Genomic DNA, 13,088 nt, shown 5'->3' with positions numbered 1-13,088 from the left:
CGTGCCGCCTGGAGCCATGCGATCTCCAGGGCAGGTGCGCACGAGGCCGCACCGCCCAGCCCCGGCTGGGGGCAGGGAGCTGCCTTCCTGAAAGTCACCCCACGCCGTCTTACTCCTTCGCATTTTATTGCCCGATGGTGCTTGTCCGGACACGGCGCACGGTGGGCTGTTTACCGGCTGCCGCTCCTAGATGTGGCAGGAGAGGCCGCCGGGCCCGCGTGGCCCCCAACACGGGGAGCGAGGGCGGCTGAGCCCTGTCGCCTGGGACCCTCCGCCCTCTCGTCGGCTCCGGGTGGCCCCCTGCACCCACGAGCACTCCAGTGGGTGGAGAGGACTGTGTGAGGGTGCACTCCCTAGAGGATGGGGGCAAATGGTTCTCCCGAGTTGGCCTGACATCTGGGGGCTCTTGGGGGTCAAGGGTCACGCTCCCCACGGTCAGTCCCTCTGCATCTGCCCGATGGTGTCCGGCCTCTGAGTGTGACCTCCTGTGGGGACCACTGTTCCCATTCGGCACGCGGGGGGCCGGGTGTGCGTGGTTATAACCGGCTGAGGTCCCGCTGCTAGAGTTCCCTCAGCGCATTTCTGTGCCTCCCCACCCGCTCCTCCTCCAACCCCCCAACAACAGCCGCCCAAGCCTGTCTTCCCTGCGCTCAGCAATCTCCGGCCGGGGCTGCCTGCCTCGCCCGGCCGGCGTGGCTCAGGGATTGAGCATCACCCTATGACCCAGGAGGTCAGGGTTCGATTCCCGGTCGGGGCACAGGCCCGGGTTGCAGGCTGGATCCGCAGTGTGGGGCGTGCAGGAGGCAGCCGGTCCGTGATTCTCTCTCACCATTGATGTTTCTCTCTCTCCCTCTCCCTTCCTCTCTGACATCAATAAGAAGAAAGTAAAGTCCTGAGACACAGGCAGCCCAGGGCTTCCGGAGGGGCCGGTCAGGCCACTCTCCTGCCCTCAGGGCCTGTGACTCCGCTTTCAGCCGGGCCGGCTCCTTCTCCCCTTTTCATGGTGGGTCCCCCACCCCCGCTGGCCCCGCTCCCGGGCAAAGCAGGAACGAGACCACCACCGGCCTCCTCTTTGCGCGTCCGTGTGTCTCGGGCGCTGGCTGGGTTCTGTCTTCACTCCTAACCTGGGTGAGGACGACTTTCCCCTGGCCTGCCCTCCCCTCCCGCCGGCTCCGTTCTGCTGGGTTTCGGCGTTTGCATTCCCTGGCGGCCGTCAGCTCCTCTGTCAGAGGCAGCGTGGCCCCAGACGGCCCTGCCGTTCGCGCAGGAAGCGAGACAAAGCCGGCTTGTTCCCGCGAGGGGCGCGGGGCAGGGACCGCGGCTTCAGATCTCCCCCAACGCGTTTGGCACCAGCGCGTCTGTGTTTAATTCTGCGTCTCCTGCCCGACTCGGGAGCCGAAGTGATTCTATCAACATGCAGAAGGCGGGGCACATGGGGGGTCCCCCAAACACAGACACACTCACACAGAGACGCACCCGCACACCCGACAGCCACGCCCACAACACGCAGCTGTGTGTGCGCACACACATGCTCAAGTGTACAGACACACACGTGCACACACTGCCACACGCACGGCCACAGTCACAGGGACAATCCTGAATCCACACGCAAACATACAGGGACACACGTGCACACACTGACAAATACACACCCACAAGCGCAGTCCTGTGTGCACACCACTCTCCCACACTCACACATGCAGGCACACACAGGCACACGCTGATAAAATGCATTTCCACAGAAATCATGTGCACAATCATGAATATACATACAAATACACATCAACTTGTGCGCACATAGACACCCACAGACACATGTTCACCCCAACATACACACTCATCTACACAGACACAGGACACACTCCCACTGAGTATCATGTGCACACGCTCAGACACGCGTGCACACACAGAGGCGAGGACAGTTGGGGCTGTGGACGCAGGGCAGGGGGAGGGGTACGGAAGGAGAGGGGAGCTGTCACGGCACTGCCCGCCCCTGGTCCCAGGCCTCCCCGGAGGCGGGTTGTGGGGTCCCACTCATTCCACCCGCCGATGGCTCCACGGAGACATTCGCTTTCCTTGGCGCCGGGCTCAGCAGCGCCTGTGTCCCGCAGACGCGGTGAGTGAGGTCGTGTCCAACATGACCCCAGGCTCCTCAGGTCTCTGCACAGATAACTGGGTGTCATGGGAACGAGACGGCACCGACTGGCCTGGCACGTGCGACCGAGGCCCAGCGGACTCGCAAGGACCCAGCCAGGCTGTCCCAGGGACGAAACTGCCCCCTCCCCACACGCACAGGCTCTCCCTCCCCGCAGCCCGTCCCCAGGGCAGCCAGACCCAGGACGCAGCCAGTGGAGCTCATGGTGGTCTAACCACTAGGCTGTGCACCCCAAACTCACACAAGCAACATGGCTGCACATGGTCACTGGGAAGAGGGTGCAGCCAGCCGAGGGCACCACGGGGGCCGGAGAGGTGCCCGTCTGTCCGGGCAGCGGCTGGAGGGGACAGGCGGCCGTGAGCAACACAGAGGGTGGAGAAGGCCCCTGTGGCAAGAGGTCCTGTCCCCTCAGGACAGCACAGGGGGCAGCGCCGTCTCCCCGCCCGGGGGTGGCAGGGACCAGGGGAGACGGGACACGCGGGTCTGCCCGTGGCCACCCAGCTGGTGACCTCAGCTCCGCTGTTACTGCCATTGAGCCGTCCGCTGCCCAGATCCTGGAGAGGAGTTGATACAGGGCGGAGGCTCATCACCAACACACTCACCTGCTGTGGGTGCAGTGTGTGCAGTGTGTGTGCATGAGTGTGCGCGTGAGCATTGTGTGCACATATGTGCATGTGTGCGCATGAGTGTGTGTGCGTGTGCGCACGCATGTGTGTGTGTGTGCATGGGTGGGTGTGAGTGTGTGCATGCACACGTGGGTGCACACTCATGTGTGTAGCCACAGGTGTCTTTCCGTCACTATAGTGGGAGAAACTGATCTGGGAGAAGCCGCTTGCTGTGAGGAGGAAGCCGGGAAATGGACGTGCAGGGAGGACCCCTGGGCCTGGCACCTGGAAGCTGCTGATGAAAGTAGCCCATTGGCTTCCGTGTCACCATCCAGGGGCCTGGTTTCGCCTGGTCCCGGCCTCCAGCAAAGAAGATTATATCCTCAGAGAAGGAACCTGCAGTGACGGTGGGAGGGGGGCCAGTGCCCGGGGGGGGGGGGCAAGGGCCGGGCAAGGGGGCTGGGGTACAGCTAGCACCGGTGGCCCAGGGAAGGGTGAGCCTGAACGGACTCACTCCCCTCTTCCACATGAGGCTTCCACGTGTGTGCATATGTGTGCATGTGTATGTGTGTGTGCATGCATGCACTGTGTGTACGAGTGTGAGTGTGCGTGTGTATGTGTGTGTGCGTGTGTATGTGAGCATGCATGCACTGTGTGTACGAATGTGTGTGAGCATGCATGCACTGTGTGTACGAGTGTGTGTGAGCATGCATGCACTGTGTGTACGAGTGTGAGTGTGCGTGTGTATGTGAGCATGCATGCACTGTGTGTACGAGTGTGTGAGAGCATTCATGCACTGTGTGTACGAATGTGTGAGAGCATGCATGCACTGTGTGTACGAGTGTGAGTGTGCGTGCGTGTGTATGTATGTGTATGTGTGCATGCATGCACTGTGTGTACGAGTGTGTGTGAGCATGCATGCACTGTGTGTACGAATGTGTGTGAGCATGCATGCACTGTGTGTACGAATGTGTGTGAGCATGCATGCACTGTGTGTACGAGTGTGTGAGAGCATGCATGCACTGTGTGTACGAGTGTGTGAGAGCATGCATGCACTGTGTGTACGAGTGTAAGTGAGCATGCATGCACTGTGTGTACGAGTGTGTGAGAGCATGCATGCACTGTGTGTACGAGTGTGAGTGAGCATGCATGCACTGTGTGTACGAATGTGTGAGAGCATGCATGCACTGTGTGTACGAGTGTGAGTGAGAATGCATGCACTGTGTGTACGAGTGTGTGAGAGCATGCATGCACTGTGTGTACGAGTGTGTGTGAGCATGCATGCACTGTGTGTACGAATGTGTGTGAGCATGCATGCACTGTGTGTACGAGTGTGTGTGAGCATGCATGCACTGTGTGTACGAGTGTGTGAGAGCATGCATGCACTGTGTGTACGAGTGTGTGAGAGCATGCATGCACTGTGTGTACGAGTGTAAGTGAGCATGCATGCACTGTGTGTACGAGTGTGTGAGAGCATGCATGCACTGTGTGTACGAGTGTGTGTGAGCATGCATGCACTGTGTGTACGAGTGTGTGAGAGCATGCATGCACTGTGTGTACGAGTGTGTGAGAGCATGCATGCACTGTGTGTACGAGTGTGTGAGAGCATGCATGCACTGTGTGTACGAGTGTGTGAGAGCATGCATGCACTGTGTGTACGAGTGTGAGTGAGCATGCATGCACTGTGTGTACGAGTGTGAGTGTGCGTGTGTATGTGTGTGTGTCCGTGTGTGTGTGAGCATGCATGCACTGTGTGTACGAGTGTGAGTGAGCATGCATGCACTGTGTGTACGAGTGTGAGTGAGCATGCATGCACTGTGTGTACGAGTGTGAGTGTGCGTGTGTATGTGAGCATGCATGCACTGTGTGTACGAGTGTGAGTGTGCGTGTGTATGTGAGCATGCATGCACTGTGTGTACGAGTGTGTGTGAGCATGCATGCACTGTGTGTACGAGTGTGTGTGAGCATGCATGCACTGTGTGTACGAGTGTGTGTGAGCATGCATGCACTGTGTGTACGAGTGTGTGTGAGCATGCATGCACTGTGTGTACGAGTGTGAGTGTGCGTGTGTATGTGTGTGTGTACGAGTGTGTGTGAGCACGCATGCACTGTGTGTACGAATGTGTGTGAGCATGCATGCACTGTGTGTACGAGTGTGAGTGAGCATGCATGCACTGTGTGTACGAGTGGGTGAGAGCATGCATGCACTGTGTGTACGAGTGTGTGAGAGCATGCATGCACTGTGTGTACGAGTGTGTGTGAGCATGCATGCACTGTGTGTACGAGTGTGTGAGAGCATGCATGCACTGTGTGTACGAGTGTGAGTGTGCGTGTGTATGTGTGTGTGTGCGTGTGTGTGAGCATGCATGCACTGTGTGTACGAATGTGTGTGAGCATGCATGCACTGTGTGTACGAGTGTGAGTGAGCATGCATGCACTGTGTGTACGAGTGTGTGAGAGCATGCATGCACTGTGTGTACGAGTGTGAGTGAGCATGCATGCACTGTGTGTACGAGTGTGTGAGAGCATGCATGCACTGTGTGTACGAGTGTGAGTGAGAATGCATGCACTGTGTGTACGAATGTGTGAGAGCATGCATGCACTGTGTGTACGAGTGTGAGTGAGCATGCATGCACTGTGTGTACGAATGTGTGAGAGCATGCATGCACTGTGTGTACAAGTGTATGTGAGCATGCATGCACTGTGTGTACGAGTGTGAGTGTGCATGTGTATGTGTGTGTGTGTGCATGTGTGTGAGCATGCATGCACTGTGTGTACGAATGTGTGTGAGCATGCATGCACTGTGTGTACGAGTGTGAGTGAGCATGCATGCACTGTGTGTACGAGTGTGTGAGAGCATGCATGCACTGTGTGTACGAGTGTGTGAGAGCATGCATGCACTGTGTGTACGAGTGTGTGTGAGCATGCATGCACTGTGTGTACGAGTGTGAGTGAGCATGCATGCACTGTGTGTACGAATGTGTGAGAGCATGCATGCACTGTGTGTACGAGTGTGAGTGAGAATGCATGCACTGTGTGTACGAATGTGTGAGAGCATGCATGCACTGTGTGTACGAGTGTGAGTGAGCATGCATGCACTGTGTGTACGAATGTGTGAGAGCATGCATGCACTGTGTGTACAAGTGTATGTGAGCATGCATGCACTGTGTGTACGAGTGTGAGTGTGCATGTGTATGTGTGTGTGTGTGCATGTGTGTGAGCATGCATGCACTGTGTGTACGAATGTGTGTGAGCATGCATGCACTGTGTGTACGAGTGTGAGTGAGCATGCATGCACTGTGTGTACGAGTGTGTGAGAGCATGCATGCACTGTGTGTACGAGTGTGTGAGAGCATGCATGCACTGTGTGTACGAGTGTGTGTGAGCATGCATGCACTGTGTGTACGAGTGTGTGAGAGCATGCATGCACTGTGTGTACGAGTGTATGTGAGCATGCATGCACTGTGTGTACGAGTGTGAGTGTGCGTGTGTATGTGAGCATGCATGCACTGTGTGTACGAGTGTGAGTGTGCGTGTGTATGTGTGTGTGCGTGTGTATGTGAGCATGCATGCACTGTGTGTACGAATGTGTGTGAGCATGCATGCACTGTGTGTACGAGTGTGTGTGAGCATGCATGCACTGTGTGTACGAGTGTGAGTGTGCGTGCGTGTGTGTGTCTAGTGGGTGGGTGGGAGGGGAAGGCTGGATAAATAAAGTCACCTCACCGGTCCCCACTCACCTCTAATCCGTCGTATAAAACGTGGGCGGGAGAGGCCGCCAGACAGCAGGGGGTGGAATGTTATCTGCTCGTCCATGAAAAACAGAAATGAACTGTTTCTGAATTCTGACCCTCCCCTATTTAAACCCACTCCGTGCCCGGCCGGCGTGGCTCAGGGGCTGAGCATTGACCTAGGAACCAGGAGGTCAGGGTTCGATCCCAGTCGGGGCACAGGCCCGGGTTGTGGGCTCCGTCCCCAGTGGGGGGCGTGCAGGAGGCAGCGATCCGTGATTCTCTCTCCTCATGGATGTTTCTCTCCCTCCCTCTCCCTTCCTCTCCGAGATCAATAAACATATTTAAAAAAATAAATACACCCACCGTCACTCCCTGCTGAGGACGGGGCAGCTCGCCCACCACTGACGCCTGAGCTTCCGCGTCTACAAAGGGGGACGCGTGAGCCCGGCCTCGTAAGGGCCCGTGAGAACCACGGAGGCGACCTGCCCACCGCGCCCTCTGACACACGGACCCTCTCGGTGCCTCTTAGCTTGTTTACGCTCCACATTTTCCAGAACTGAGGGGGAGTGTGTGCGAGCACACACATGTATGTGTACGCATGTGAGCACGTGTGTGTGCACGTGTGTGAGCGCGTGCGTGTATGTGTCTGAGGGGTGGGGTGGGAGGGAAGGCGGGACAGATAACTGCACGGCTCTGCCCGTGTCCTCACAGCGCCCGCCCTCAGGTCACGCCCGCGGCTCACAGAGCGGGCGTTTCTTCCTGGTTAGAGCAGATAGGATGCCCCCAGGGACACCTCTTTAAAACAATTATAAACACATTGCGGTCGAGGCCTGACAGTCACAGTGGGATCAAACCCTCTCCTGAGACAGTCCTTCCAGCTTCCTCGTCGCCACGTGTTACCCCGACAGCGCGTGGCTCCCCTCTCCACTCAGCGTTACTGAAAGCACCAGCCGTAAAGTCTCCGTAAAGTTCAGGTCCCCGGAGGAGCCCCCGGCCAGCGGCTGCCGCTCCCGGCGCTGAGCCCCAGCCACACCCCGGCCCCAGTGAAACACCAGCCGTGCGGGTCGGCCCCAGTGAAACACCAGCCGTGCGGGTCGGCCCCAGTGAAACACCAGCCGTGCGGGTCGGTCCCAGTGAAATGCCAGCCGTGCGGGTCGGTCCCAGTGAAATGCCAGCCGTGCGGGTCGGCCCCAGCGAAACGCCAGCCGTGCGGGTCGGCCCCAGTGAAACGCCAGCCGTGCGGGTCGGCCCCAGTGAAACGCCAGCCGTGCGGGTCGGCCCCAGTGAAACACCAGCCGTGCGGGTCGGCCCCAGTGAAGTGCCAGCCGTGCGGGTCGGCCCCAGTGAAGTGCCAGCCGTGCGGGTCGGCCCCAGTGAAACACCAGCCGTGCGGGTCGGCCCCAGTGAATTGCCAGCCGTGCGGGTCGGCCCCAGCGAAACGCCAGCCGTGCGGGTCGGCCCCAGTGAAACGCCAGCCGTGCGGGTCGGTCCCAGTGAAATGCCAGCCGTGCGGGTCGGCCCCAGTGAAACACCAGCCGTGCGGGTCGGTCCCAGTGAAATGCCAGCCGTGCGGGTCGGCCCCAGTGAAATGCCAGCCGTGCGGGTCGGTCCCAGTGAAATGCCAGCCGTGCGGGTCGGCCCCAGTGCAACGCCAGCCGTGCGGGTCGGCCCCAGTGAAATGCCAGCCGTGCGGGTCGGCCCCAGTGAAACGCCAGCCGTCCGGGTCGGTCCCAGTGAAATGCCAGCCGTGCGGGTCGGCCCCAGCGAAACGCCAGCCGTGCGGGTCGGCCCCAGTGAAATGCCAGCCGTGCGGGTGCCGCCGGCGCCACCGCGATGAGGCAGACGGGAGACGGCAGAGCTCGTCACGTGTTTTATGATCGTTGTCGCCCGGCCAGCGGCCGAGAGCTGTCACGGCCCCTTAGTGAACGATTTTCCAATCAAACACCCTATGGACACGCTGCCTGGCTGGGGGCGGCCCTATTTGATTGGCCGTCCGTCAGGCCCCGACAGCCCCTGGGGGCGGGGACAGGGGCGGGGACAGGGGGGCTGGTGGAGTCAGAGCCCAGGAATGGGGGGCTGAGGCCCAAGGCAAACCCGGTGGGTGACGAGGAGCAGAGGGGAAGGTCCAGGCCGTCCTCACGGGCTCCTAAGAAGCGAGGTCCCGCCGAGTCCCTTCTTCAAGAAAGAGCGAATATCGGACACGCCAGCCAGAGACAGACAAGTGTCACGTGGCCTCACTCACGTGGACCCTAACGGGCAAAGTGAACTGAGGAACAGAATAGATCCAGAGGCATCGACGCCCGGAACAGACTGAGGAACCTCAGCGGGGAGGTGGGGGGTTGGGGGGAGGCCCAGCAAAGAGCTTCCATGCAGGGACGCATCCCCACGGACAGACGACAGGAGGGGCTCAGTGAGGGAAAGCGGGGACGTCCGTAATGCTCTCAACAATAAAGAGGAATTTTTAAAAAGAGCCCGGCCGGTGTGCTCAGGGGCTGAGCATCGACACAGGAACCGGGAGGTCAGGGTTCGATCCCCGGTCGGGGCACAGGCCCGGGTTGCGGGCTCGGTCCCCAGTGTGGGGCGCGCGGGAGGCAGCCGATCCGCGACTCTCTCATCATGGATGCTTCTCTCTCCCTCCCCCTGCCTCTCTGACATCAATAAACGCATATTTTAAAAAATAAAAAGCGTGATGACCAGGCCAGCGTGGGCCGCTGTCCTCGGGAGAGCAGTGGGGTGAGGTCTGCTTGCGGCGCAGGAGGGCGCAGGGTCACCATCCGCCGTCTGCTCAGCCCTCCAACCAGGAAGGAGCGTCAGGTGGCAGAGGTCACGCTGCCCGCTCCCCCCTGTTCCCCATCCTGGCCCCACAGGAGGCTGCACCTCGACACCCTACAGTCCGGCTGGGACACAGCTCCTGTGCCCTCTCTCCCTTCCCTCTCCTCTGCGTGGAGCACCCGGCTGGGGGCCTGGTGGGGCAGCCCAGGAACCAGGGCAGGGGAGGAAGAAGAAAGCAGGGCCATGGCCCCCCGTGACCCCCCTTGAATCCCACTAGGAAGTCACCTCCCCTTCTCTCCCAAGAGCCCCTGGAGGCCCTCAGCAATGTCTCGTGTTGGGGGCGGATTTTAAAATATTATTATTGATTCTTAGAGAGAGAGGAGGTGAGAGGGAGGGAGAGAGAAACATCGATGTGAGAGGGAAACATTGATATGCTGCCTCCTGCACCCGCTGCCCACCCCCCTGCCCCCCACCCTAGGATCAAGCCCAAAACCCAGGCATGTGCCCGACCGGGAATCGAACCGGCCACCTGTCGGTCACGGGAGCCACACCGGCCAGGGCTCAGCAGCGACTCGTGTTGTCATTCACTCCACAAACGTGGCTGATCCAGTGCCCCCGGCCCTCTAGGTCCTGGCTCCACCGGGAAGGCAGGCTGGTGTCAAAGCAGCACATGGGGTGAGGAAGCAGCAACGGCGAACGGGAGACTGGAGCGTCCCTCGTCCCAAAGGCGCCCCAAGTGCCACCCGAGGCCCCACCGGGAACAGGCAGTTTTCCCAGATGTCCGGTGTGAGCCCCTAGAGCCCCCACCCCCATCCCCGCCCAGCAGGGAAGACGGTGAGGGTCTCGGTGGAGGGCACTCGGCTTGGGTTCTCTCGACAGACACTTCCTCCCAGGTCCTGGGCCGGGGCACCGACGCCCTCGTTTCCTTCCACGGGGAAGGTGGGTGTGTGTCACGTTCCCAGGGAGCTGCCCGAGGGGCGGGGCCTGCCCAGGAAAGTCCATCCCAGCTCCCCTCGCAGCCCTCCCGTCGCCATGAGGACGGATGGACAGGCAGGAAAAATCCCCCAGAAAACCCACACTTTCCGCCCGCGTTCCTCCGACGGGGAGGCCCGAGGCCAGCGACGCGGCTGGGAGTGACCGCAGAGCATCTGCAGAGCCGGCGCCGAGGCGCGTGTCACAGGCGCGGACGCGGCCGTGTAACCCGAACAGAGACCCGCCCGGGAACGACCAGAAGCCAGCGAGGCTGAGCTGCGGCCGGAAACCGCGGAGCCGGCGCTGGAAACGCTCCCTGGGAATCCAGGGCCGGGAGCCGCCACAAACAGCGCGGGAGCCGGCCAGCGAGGGGAGACGGGTCTTGAGAGGAGAGAGGACGCAGCTGCGAGGCGGGCGGACACCTCCGTGGCCTGGTTCACGGGGTCGGGTCAGCAGCCCCACGGCCACCGCACGAGGGGTCAGCCGCCTCCGGAGGCCGATTCCGGGAAAGAGCCGCCCGGAATGCTCGCAGCCGCCGGCAGCGTCCTCGCCGCCCCCCGAGGAGGACGGGTCCCTTCTGCTGGACGCAGCAGTTTCACACAATGTGGGTTTGAGGGCTGTTCTGTGAACCGGAGGGAGGGAGGGAGGCAGGGATTGCAAAACCAACTGTAACTGGAAATGCCTTTGTGCTTTTACTATAAATGAAAACAGCTCAGACCACGGGTTGCCCTCCAGGAGGAAACCCAAACAGGCCGCTTTCTGCCGGAATCCAGGGGCCGGAGCAGCGAGTCCAAAAGGGTTGAGATCCAAAACCTAAACCCAGCAGAGGCCATGGCAGAAATTAAATACAAACCATTGTTTTGTTTAATATGTTTTTATTGATTTTAGGGAGGAAGGGAGAGGGAGAGAGAGAGAGAAACATCCATGATGAGAGAGAGTCATGGATCGGCTGCCTCCTGTACGCCCCACACTGGGGATCGAGCCACAACCCAGGCCTGTGCCCTGACCGGGAATCGAACCCCGACCTCCTGGTTCATAGGTCAGCACTTGCCACTGAGCCGCACCAGCCGGGCATGGTTTGGCCACTTTTAATCGATGAAATCGTAGCATCACGAAGGAGCTTCATGCATGTTGGTTTATCTGTAAGGCTCCGTCCCCTGAAATCCTGTGATTCTGAGGCAAAGGCAAGTAGGAACTATCCTAAACCAGGGTTCTTGGCAACGGAAGCCAATCAGCATTGACCGAAGCAGAAGGAGCAGCTCCTGCAAAGCTGGGGGGGCCAACAGGACCGAGGGAGGAGACGAGCTACCCAGAGTCCGAAAGGGGAGAGCTGGGACCTTCAGCAGCCGAGGTGCAACCTCCTTAGGCTGCAGTCGTCATTCCACCCTCCAGTCGGCATGCAGATTCCCAGGCGAGAGCATTCCGATTGGCTCAGCTCCGTCACACGCTCGTGTCTTGGCCAAGCGAGGGCGGGGCCTCTCCCCTGAAAGTCCCGCCATCGTGGCAGGGAAGGTGGGTCGGATGTGCCCTCAGGAGGGAGTGGGCGCCCAACGCCCCCTCAATCCGCCCGGGGTCAGGTGTCGGGGGGGTGGGAGGGGGCAGGTGGGACCAGAAGGAAAGCAGGAGCGAGGCTCAGCCCAGCCCCGTGCGTGACCCCGCGGCGGCTCGCCAGGCCCGAAAGGCCTCGAGGACACACACCACTCGGAACCCGCGCCCAGAGCCCCAGGAATCAACAAGAAATCCATCACGCAGACAGCGCTCGCACTGTGTTTATCAACTGCAAGTTCCACATCAAATGAGCCAAACAATGGGGGGGGGGGCACCCCAGCTCTCGAGCTCAGGAAGGGCCTCGAACAGTGACAGGAGCCACAGCGGGGCCCACGGCACAGGAAGCCGCGCTGTGGGCTGGCCTCAGGCTCCGCTTTGAACACAAGGGAAGTTGTGTGGGGTTTTGTGTGTGTGTTTTTTCTCAAATAAAACAAATATTTTTCCCTCTCCCAGGGCAAACGAAAACAAAGCCTTGCTCTTTCAGATTCCGCTCGTCCCGAAGCCGCACGGATCCGGCCCGGTGCACAGAAGGCCTTGCCCGCCCTGCGCAGCGGTTCCCAACCCGTCCACGCACGGGCAGGACGGCCAGGCGGCCAGGCGTCCGCGACGCTGCTCGCAGAGGGGGGGCGGCTCGGCCCCGTTCACATGCCAGCGACAGCTGCTCGTCCCCGAGACGTCGGGGCGGACACGGCAGGCCCGTCAGCAGCGGGTTCGGGTCTCTGCAGCCCCGATGCCTCCTCTGTCGCCCACACCTGCCGCTCATTCCCCTGGGCTTTCAGGACTCGAATCGAGTGGTGTTTGCCGGGCCTCGTGTTCAGGTGCAAACGGTAACGAGGGAAGAACCCGCCGGCCGGTGCGGCTCCGTTGGCGGAGCACCTTCCCAGGAGCAGGAAGGTCGCCGGTTCCATTCCGTCAGGCGGGCGCCCGGGTGGCAGGTCCAATCCCTGGATGGGTGCAGCCGGAGGCAACCAATGGGTCTCTCTCTTTCCCTCTCTCCCTCTCCCTTCCTCTCTCCATAAAGCCAATAAAAACATATTTTTCAAAACATTTCTTGCCCAGCTGGTGTGGCTCAGTTGGTGGGATGTTGTCCTGTACACCGAGAGGTCACTGGTCCAATTCCCGGTCAGACACAGGCCCGGGCTGCGGGCTCCATCCCCAGTGGGGGGTGTGCAGGAGGCAGCCGAGCAATGTTTCACTCTCACATCCATGTCTCTCCCCCTCCCCTTCCCCCTCCCCCTTCCCCGTCCCCCTCCCCCTCTCCCTCCCCCTCCCCTTCTCCTCCCCCTCCCCCTCCCCCTCCCC

Source organism: Myotis myotis, unplaced genomic scaffold (genome assembly GCF_014108235.1).
Source record: "Myotis myotis isolate mMyoMyo1 unplaced genomic scaffold, mMyoMyo1.p scaffold_m19_p_49, whole genome shotgun sequence".
Taxonomy (NCBI): domain Eukaryota; kingdom Metazoa; phylum Chordata; class Mammalia; order Chiroptera; family Vespertilionidae; genus Myotis; species Myotis myotis.
Note: the sequence above shows the minus strand (reverse complement) of the source record.